A 9,380-nucleotide genomic window follows, 5' to 3' on the forward strand; every position below is an offset into this window, starting at 1 on the left:
CGACGTCAGCGCGCGCGGGGCAGGCCGGGAGCGCCGACGGGCCGCCACGCGCCGCGCCTGCGCGCCTCCGCCGGGCGGGACGGATCTCGCGCCGCGGGTCCCGGTATCGCGCGGCGGGGGCGGAGCGCGCCCGGGAAGTCACGTGGGCGGCGGCGGCGGAGCGGCGGGGCTGCGGCGGGCCTGCTGGGACGCGCACCTGCCCGGCCTCGGCCCGGGGCGCCCGGGCGCAGCCCCGAGGTCTGGAGGTCAGCCGGCGCGTGCGGCCCCCAGCTAAGCCACCGAGAGCAGGCCGGACCCCCGCCCGCAGACGTCCCCCGGCCCTCCGAGGGGCGGCCTGGGTGCGAGCGCCGCGGTCGCTGGGGCCGCACCTGCGGGGTCCTAGGCTTTGTCTGCGCTCGCCTTCTGCAGCCGCCGTCCCGGGGAGCCCTGATCTGCGGCCTCGCTGAGCGTCCTGCTTGTCCAGCGCTGTCCTGGGCCTCCAGGGCCGCCCCCCAGTTCAGCACCAGATTGCACGTGACGGCGTCCGCTGCAGATTTCACCGCGGGGGGCAGAGAGGTCAGCCCGGCCTGTGCCCTAGTCCCCCTAGTCCCCCTAGTCCCCCTAGTCCGGCAGGGCAAGGGGCCTTTTGGTCTCTGTTTAAGGATGGACAGCCGCTTTTTGAGCGTGACCTCCTGGAAGGAGTGCGGTTCTATTCCACGCTCACCCTGGACCCTGCTCCCAGCTCCAGAGCCCCTGCAGCCACTTCCCACCCTGGCTCCCAGGTGCGGGGGAATCTTTTCCCCCTTCCCAGCCTGTTGCGGCCCACTCTTGTAACATCTTCACAAGCCCCAGGTCTGGGCGCTTGTTCCGCGGAAGGAAGGGGAGAGGCTGAGTGCTGGCTCCGGGTGGGGCATCAGGCAGGTGGGCATCAAGAAGAGCACTCCCCGAAACAGGGCCAAGGCAGATGCCAGCAGGCGGGCCATGCTCTAAGCAGGGGGACGGGGACCGCTAGGATCGTGATGGGACGCCAAGACCAGCTTAGAGCCGGCACCCGCGCTGGGGAGACAGGAGCAGCGGGGTACCAGGCAGCATCTGTAACGGCTGCAGGAGGAGGTAGAATTGACAGTGGCAGGTGGGTGGGCCATGGGGGCATCCACTGCTCCAAATTGCTCATCACTAGGTCTCCCTGGGGCCCTGCCTGACGTAAGGATGGGAAAGGCAGGCTGGGCACAACCCAGAGGAACATCTGATGCCCTGCAGGTGAATCTGGGTCCAGCAGGACTTTGGTTCACTTGGGCCACGGGCAGCTCATGGTAACGTGAAGTCACACATTTGGGGTGAGTCCTGTCCAGAAAGGTGGTAGATGCAGGGAAGCCACATTGAGATTGTGGTTGCCAGCAAGGTCGTGGAGGCGCAGGGCACCTAGTGCTGTCTTGCTGCTGCTGTCTTCCTCTGCGTAGGTGAGGACTTACCACTTGGAGCATCCTCCTCCCTGGGGCCCAGAACAGCAGGGCGCCTGTGACCAGAGCCAGGAGAATCCAGTGCTCAGCTCTGTTGGAGCCCCTGCTCCTTGCTTCTCCAGCTGGCAACCCTCAGGCAGGACAGCATGGTGGTCACAACAGCGTCGTAGGGCCACACAGCCAGTTCCAGCCCCTTCCCTGTCCTATGCTCCATTCCTCCCTTGTTTGGGGCAGGACAACTCTCCTCTTCCAGGTAAAGCACGAGGAGTAGATGAGGGATGCACAGCTTCAGCGCCAGGGCAGGCCCATAAAAGCTGGCCGTTATGCCCCGTCCTCCCCCACATCTGCCTAAGGAGCCGTGGGAGGCCACAGGCTCCGGAGGAAGTGGCTGCTGGAGCTCGGCTGGCCTTGGATGAAGCCCCCGGGGGACCGTGTGAGTTTCCGTGGCTGCTGTAATGAAGGACCACAAACTGGGTGGCTTCCGGCACAGGAGATTGATTATCTCCCGGTGTCATCAGGCCCGCAGTCCCTCCAGGGGAAGACCCTTCCCGCCTCTGGCAGCTTTGGCAGCCCGAGGCCTTCCCCAGCTCTCTGCCTCCAGGGTCACACGGCCTTATCCTTTGTTTGTCTCTGAGGCTCCCTCTTAAAAGAACACCTGTCATTGGATTTAGGGCCCACCTTGATCCAGTAAGTTGTCCTCCCAAGTTCATTCTGTCTGTAAAGATCCTACTTTCAAATAAGGCCACATTCACAGGTACCAGGTAGATGCGAATTTGGGGGAGCACTTTTCAGCTTAGGACACAGCTGGTATCAACTGGAAAATTTGGAGAAGAGCGTCCAGGGGCTGAGCTGAGTTACCTCCACAAAGGGGAAGGACTGGCCCTGGAATGAAGGCTAGAGGAGGCGCAGTCGTGCCAGCTTGCTGGTCAGGAAAGGGGCGACAGGTTTGACAGCCACCACACAGGCCCGCCCCCGGCCGCTGGAAGTGTTCCATGCCAGGCTCGGTGAGGGGGGGAGCGATGGCTGCCCGGGACAGGGGACGGGGGGCAGAGCGTGGGCCCCAGAGCAGCTTGAATCTGCAGCCAGCACAGAAGGCTGAGGCCCCCTAGGCCACCCCAGCCTTTCCCTCTGCCAGGCCTGAGGACCCAGGAGGGGTGGCGGGACACAGTCTGGAGCTGAACCACTGCCAGGGCCAACCCTGAGGGCGGTTGGAGAACCTGCCCCCGTTGTGCCCTCCCGCACCAGCTCCTCAGGCCAAAGAGGCTTGGGCCCTGCAGGCTGGGGACAGGGCAGCCCCTGGCACGGTGGGCTTAGGCCCTTGATGGCAGTGACTAGCTTAGGCTTCGGAGCAGTGCAGGAAACTCCGGAGCAGGGGTGGCCCTGCCCCAGGGTCCGTGCTACAGCTACGGGGTCTCCCCATGGCCTGGGACACTCTGCTCCTGCCCTCCCCACCTGGGCCCCGCTCACCCTTCCGCCTTAGGGAAGAGCCGAGTCCACGCTGGCAGTTGGCTCAGGCTCCTCACTGCGTGCGTGTCCCGTGGCAGAGAGCGTGCACCCCATCCTGGGTCCACTGCCCTTAGACGGGTGCCTCCTAGAATGGGGTCTTCTAAACCCCGCCACTACTCGAGGCTTGTTGCGATGTTCTGTTATCTCTTTTTTTGTTTGTTTGTTTTTTTGTTCTTTTTTTTTTGTTCTGTTATCTCAATGGCACACAGGTGTGAGCTGTGTCCAACACCCAGGGGAGTGTTTGCTCCAGCTGAGTGGTCACCTGGACTCAGGGCCGCCTGCCGTTAGGCCCCGCTCCCCCACTGGGATGAACCTGTGCAGCCTCTTGGGGCGATCTCCCACACCCGACGTCACGGCCCGGCCACTGAGTGCCCTCCGACACGACTCCCCGAGCTGGGATGCTCACTGCAGCGACACCAGAGCCTGGACAGCCCAGGAGTGACCTTGGGCGGGACGAGGGGAGCCGTTGGTGGGTATTGTCACCATCAGTGTGGTGCAGAGCTGTGTGCAGGCTGAGCGGTGGGGTGAGGGACAGACAGACAGACCCATGGGTACATAGCTCACCCGACAGCTGGCCTTGGGGGCCTACAAACAAAGACCCCCGTCCACCCAAGGAGTAATGAAAGCGCCCAGCCGGCGTCCGGTTGCTCCCTGGTCACCTGCTCAGCCACACCCGGAGTTTATCCCTGATCAGGGACCTCCTTCTGGGACCCCCTCCTCTGCCTTCCGGGGGGCTGCTTCGTCTGGGACAAAACCTGCTCATTTCTCCAGACATGCGGCGCCCCCACCCCCGGAAGGAACCTTGCACGCCTCCTGTGATTCACAGCATTTTACCGTTCTGAAACCTCCTCTTTTTAAATATTTCATCGGGCCACTCGTTCCATGATGCTCATTGAGCACCTGCTGCACGCCCTGCTTAGGCGGGGTGCTGAGGGTGCGCAGCGGGCGGCCCTGCGGAGCTGGCGAGGGGAGCGGGGAGCACTGACACAGCCTGAACAGTGGCTCAGCTTCTTTATTGAGCACCTGCTGTGTCCCGGGAACCAGGGACAGGGACGGAGCGAGCCAGATGCTGCCCTGGGACCCAGAAGGGACCCCGATGGGCGTAAACAGGTCACCTCGGATTAGAGCAGGGCCAGCAGGCAGGGTGCTGGTCTGGCCTCAGGAAGGCCTCTGGGGCCCGTCCGGCCCTGAGCTCCGGCGGGCAGCTGCTCACCCGGAGGCCGAGGAGCCGGGGCACAACGCGAGCTGCGTGCCGCTGACAGGGCAGCTCCCCGCGGCCGGGCGGGGCCTGCGTCCACTGCCTGCCAGGCAGCTGGGCTGCGGAGGCGCCTGGGGACAGTGGGGAGCACGTGGGGTGCGGCCGGCAGGTCTGGGCCCCCGGGGCAGCGGAGCCTCCGCAGTTAGAGAGCTCGCCAGGCCGCACAGCGGATCCACGGCCAGGCCAGCCGGAGGACTGTAACCAGCCCCTGGCTCCCAGCGGCCGGTCCTGTCCGCAGCGGGCGCCCTTGCTCCACCCGCTCTGCGTGACGGCCCCGCAGGGCCCAGCAGCACCCCCCAGGCCGTCTGTGCTCGTCGGCTGCACCCGGCTCTTCCGGGAGCTGTGCCTTTAGAATTTTTTTTTTAAGATTTTATTTATTCATGAGAGATACACAGAGAGAGAGAGAGGCAGAGACCCAGGCGAGGGAGAAGCAGGCTCCATGCCGGGAGCCCGACGTGGGACTCGATGCCGGGACCCCAGGATCACGCCCTGGGCTGAAGGCGGCGCTAAACCGCTAAGCCATTGGGCCGTCCCTGTGCCTTTAGAATCTTAACCACACTTTGCCAACACATCTCTGCAGGTGTCTCCCAGGTATGGGGCAGGATAGAGATGCGCCCTGCTGGCGGCCTGTGCCACGGGGGTGTCAAGGGGCACTGACCTTGGCAATGGGGCCATGCAAGGCTGTGACAAAGGGAGGGGCTCACGGCCCCTGATATCTGGGGGGGCAGCGCTCTGCCCAGCAGGCCCTACGCCAGGTGAATGCCCGGCTCACTCAGAACCCTCTGTGGGCTCATCGTGTCAGGCTGCGTAATGTCACACTCCCGGGGGCACAGCATGCTCCGAGGGGGCACACAGGCCCTCCTGGGCTCCCCAAGCCCGTGCCTGTGGCTGGCCGCCCCTCCACCTTCACACCCAGGCCCCCGCGGGGTGAGGGGCAGTGGCAGTCACCTGGCAGAGGACCGTGCGGTGGGCAGCTGAGGGTCCCTTCTGGGGGCAGGGAGCAAGGAGACCCCCGGGTCCCCAGCACTTGCCACATCATCCCCCCAGATGTCACTTCACAAGTCCGAGGACAAAAGCATTGAGAAGGTCGAGATGGTGACCGCGGAGCTTGAAACCCCAGGTGCCAGCCCGTGGAGTGTGTGGAATGCCCTGAGGCCAGGCCCAGGTCACAGGGCCGCAGGGTACCATGAAGACTACGTGCCAGGGGCTCAGGAAGTGGGGGGGGGGGTACCGCAGGAGCCAACGGCCAGAGAACTGGGCCCTGGAGCGCCCCGGGCCGGCTCCTCTCGTGCCAGCGTCGTCCCCGTGGAGCAGGGCAGTCCGCGCTTCTTTCCCGGACGCTCACCTCGGTCCCTGGGGTTTGGAAGTGGGCCCCTCACCTGGCCTGCCTGCCGGCGGGAGCCAGGGAGCCCCAGGGTGGGGCCTGGGTGTGGAGACGAGACGCTTCCCCTGGTGTGAGGCGGGCAGCGCAGGAGTCAGGGCCTCGCTGGCCAGGACGGAACGCGACGCCGAGGCCAGAGCCAGAGGGGAGAAGCAGGCCAGCCCTGGGCTTTGGGCCGTAGGATCCCATACATTTCCCTTCTGTGAAGCTTTGACTTTCCCTCACTTGCCCCGGAGAGCTCTGACCACAGTGACCGTGCACAGCACGCGAGGCCCAGACCTCAGACTCCCGACGAGGGCATCTGTGGAGCCTGGGCTACCATCGTCAGCCTAACTGCTCCGGTGGCACCCACGACCTGCCGCACCACGTCCTGTGCTGTCCAGCGCCTCCGGTCCTCGCGACAACCAGCCGCGGGCTCGTGCCCTCTGCCGTGATGCCCTCCCGCTCTCTGACCGGCACACTCAGCCCTGCTTCGCCTTCCCTCCCAAGCCTGCCCGGGCCTCCTGGGTGGTCTGATCCTCAGGCTCACTCTGGGGGATCTTGGGGCCCAGCCGAGTCATCCCTCGTCTGCAGGACCTATACCTTTTTTTTTTTTTTTTTTTTAAGATTTTATTTATTTACCCATGGGACCCAGAGAGAGAGGCAGAGACAGGCAGGGGGAGAAGCAGGCTCTCTGCAGGGAGCCCGATGCGGGACTCGATTCCAGGACCCCGTGGTCATGCCCAGGACCGAAGGCAGACGCCCAACCGCTGAGCCACCGGGCAACCCAAGCAGGACTCGGCGTCTCGTGAGTTTGATAATCCAAAGCGAGGGAGAGACAGAAGAGGTCTGGAGGGCCTATGGTCCACTCAGCCCGCGAACTCTGCCCGCATGGGGTTGGGGAATTTGGGGCTCGTTTACTGGTGCGACCTGTCAGCTCTGCTTTCCCTGGAGCCCCCTACCTGCCCAAGCTGGGTTGAGCTCCCTGAAGCTGAACCCACAATTCTCCGGGCCCCTAGGCTGGGATCTGGGCCCAGATACGGGCCGCTCAGGGTTCCGGATGATGCCAGTGGGCTGCCGAGAGCAGAGCTGGCCCGAGGACGTCTGGCCGGTGGGCCTCCCAGGCTTTGCGGTAGGACAGCGGGCTGCTCGCATCCCTCCTTCCCCTTCAAGCCTCGTGCGCACCGTTGTCCGTCCCCCATCCTCGGGGCTCAGCTTTGGGGAGCACCTGTGCTTGGGGAGGGAGCAGCAGGAAGCCAGGCTCAGCGGTGCTGAAGCCCGTCGGCCCGCCCAGGCCCGCGCAGCCCAGGAAAGAATCTGATTCCATGGGCCTGAGGGGATTCGGGCCCCACCAGCAAGGCAGCCCCGTGGGTCCAGTGGATTCGGCGGGGCAGGCGGGGAGAGGCTGGAGGCGCCGGCCCGGGCTCAGCTTCCCCACGCGCCACCTGCTGGCCTCTGGCGGCTCTGCCCGCGGCCCCCTCCAGCCCCCCCTCGCCCCCCCACTCCCTCGTCTCCATGCCCGCCATGGGGTCCACAGGTCCCAAGGCCCCCAGCAGGGCTGCAGTGGCCCCCGAGGAACACCCCCAGGATCAGGGACTTGCCCTCTCCCTCCTTATGCTTCCTGCTGTGACCCCAACCAGCACTTATACCCCAGGGTCCACTGGAGAGCGAAGGCAGGATGCAGGGGTGAAGAAGGCGGGGCACAGGGGCTGGCTTAGGGGTGACTGTCTGCCGTTGGTTCAGGGTATGACCCCGGGGTCCTGGGATCGAGTCCTGCATCGGGCTCCCTGCAGGGAGCCTGCTTCTCCCTCTGCCTGGGTCTCTGCCTCTGTGTGTCTCTCATGAATAAATAAATAAAATCTTTTAAAAAAGCAAAAAGGAGGTGGGGTACACAGAGGACGACACAGTGGAATCCAGCCGCCTGGCTCCCTTCCCTCCCCACCCACCCCCGGCTGGCCTTCCTCCCGCAGGTCCTCGTGGCACCCTGGCCAGGCACCCTTCCGGGCCAGGAGGAGCCCACAGAGAACCACCCAGACGTGGTTCTCGCCCTCCCGTGCAGGCTGCCTTGGCTTCCACCGTGCCTTGGCCTCCCTGTGCTGAGGCTGGGACTTCTGCTGGCGGCAGCTGCGAGGACAGAGTCCCCGTCACCATCAGCAAAGGGCCCGGCTGTAGCACTGGGTCCGTGGGGGGCCTTAGATGGAGCGCGGGCCACTGGGCAGGGGCCGTGAGGTGAGGAGGGCGGCAGTGAGGACACGGCAGGGGGAGTGTGTGCAGGCTCCCAGCGCCAGGGCTTTCAGCCCCCATCCTCACCCACCTCCTCTTGGCCCCTCCGAAGCCCAAAGCCTCTCTGGGCCTCTCGTGCGCTTGCCTGCTGCCCTGTGGTCGCCTGGAGTCCTCGCTCCGTGGCCGCAGTGGGGGGGCTCCTGAGTGGAGAGTTCACGGAGCCTGTTCCCAGCAAGGAGGGGGGCCTCCTGCCCCTCTCAGGGCGGTCTGTGGGATGCCTCCAGGCCTGGGCAACAGGCCCAACCCCGGGCGCCCAAGAGCCAGGGGCTGACCTTCCACTTCCCTTCCCCCCCTTTTGTGGACTCAGAAGCCTCACCGCGGGGAGTGTGTCCAGTGGGTCGACACCCCCCGCCCCAACCCCGCAGCCGGCCTGGCCCCAATCATCTGCAAGGAAAGCCGGCGCTGTGTGAAGGGCACGTCACACAGCTAATGTGTGAGAACCTTCTCAGGTGGGCGTGTGGCTCGGGAAGGGGGACTGTGGGTGGTGATGCTGAGCTGGCCCCTCTCCTACCCGACAGGCCAGCCCCTCACTGTGGTGGGGAGAAGCCCCCCCCCTCCCCAGGACCTTCCCGTCCAACCCCAGCTGGCTCTGAATGTCTCAGGCAGGGCGGGAGTCTCATCGGGCTCCAGGAGCAAATCGCGTGGGTCCGGAGTGCCCTTCAGACCCCAGCTGTAGGTGATTGGGGTGACCCGGGTGTCTGCTCATGTCCCGTCTGGCATCGTCCTATCTGGGAAGACTTCGCTGTAAGGACACAGCAGCCCCGAGTCAACGAGGGGAGCCATCGGGGCGTCGGCACACGTCCCTCCGTGTGTGAGAGCTGCCCGGTTAGCAGAGAAGCCGGGCGGCCCGGGAGTGGGTGGCGGGGCGGTGGCAGCGGTGGTGGCCGAGCTTGTCTCAGTGGGCAAGGCTCTGGGCGCCTGAGCGGCTCGTTCTGAAACACAGGTTCACAGGGAGGTTCAAAGAAGCAAGCAGGGGTCCCCCCCGTCCCAGGATGACACCTTGCGACGTCCCCGTTGCTCTTTAATTATATAAGCAACTTGCAGATAATTCGTTTCAAGAATTTCAAATGTGGGTGCGGATGAGCAAGGCCGTGAGCGCCAGGCCTCCCCCTCCTCCCCCTGGGGCCGCCCACCCTCTGATGCACCGCAGGGGCGCCCGGTCTCCAGCCTGCTCCGCCACCCCTCCCCCCAGGGCCCAGGCTTCTGCTCCCGCAGGCGGCTCTGCACTGATGCGCGCCAGGAGGCCTGTGGCACACCTGCCCCAGGTGTGGAGGGGAGGGTCTCCCTCGGCCTGGGCAGCAAACCTGCCTTTCAGGGGAGATTCCACATCGGGAGACGCCGCCTTCCCCCCACTTTGTAATGAGAGAGGGACCCGCCGTCTCTCCGTCCCAGCGCCCAGCAGCAGGATGGGAGGGAATAGGCCCCAGGGGGAGCCGCCTCCGCTGCCAGAGACCCCCAGAGCCCCCGGCCGGCCCCAGGTCCAGAGGGCCCACAGCAGGCCTGGGGGCTGGATGGGCTAGAGACTCGCTACCCA

At 65.3% G+C, this 9,380-nt stretch overlaps 2 long non-coding RNA genes across 2 annotated transcripts; both read left to right on the forward strand.

The window, feature by feature from the left end:
• Positions 1-159: 159 nt before the first annotated feature.
• Positions 160-7,441, forward strand: LOC140618794 (uncharacterized). The gene is made up of 3 exons (XR_012018855.1): positions 160-555; positions 3,155-3,414; positions 6,191-7,441. It is a non-coding gene; the product is annotated as an uncharacterized lncRNA (long non-coding RNA).
• A 93-nt stretch (positions 7,442-7,534) lies between these two features.
• Positions 7,535-8,894, forward strand: LOC140618795 (uncharacterized). Its single transcript, XR_012018856.1, has 2 exons — positions 7,535-8,295; positions 8,449-8,894. It is a non-coding gene; the product is annotated as an uncharacterized lncRNA (long non-coding RNA).
• Positions 8,895-9,380: the final 486 nt, after the last annotated feature.

Source organism: Canis lupus, chromosome 26 (genome assembly GCF_048164855.1).
Source record: "Canis lupus baileyi chromosome 26, mCanLup2.hap1, whole genome shotgun sequence".
NCBI lineage: Eukaryota > Metazoa > Chordata > Mammalia > Carnivora > Canidae > Canis > Canis lupus.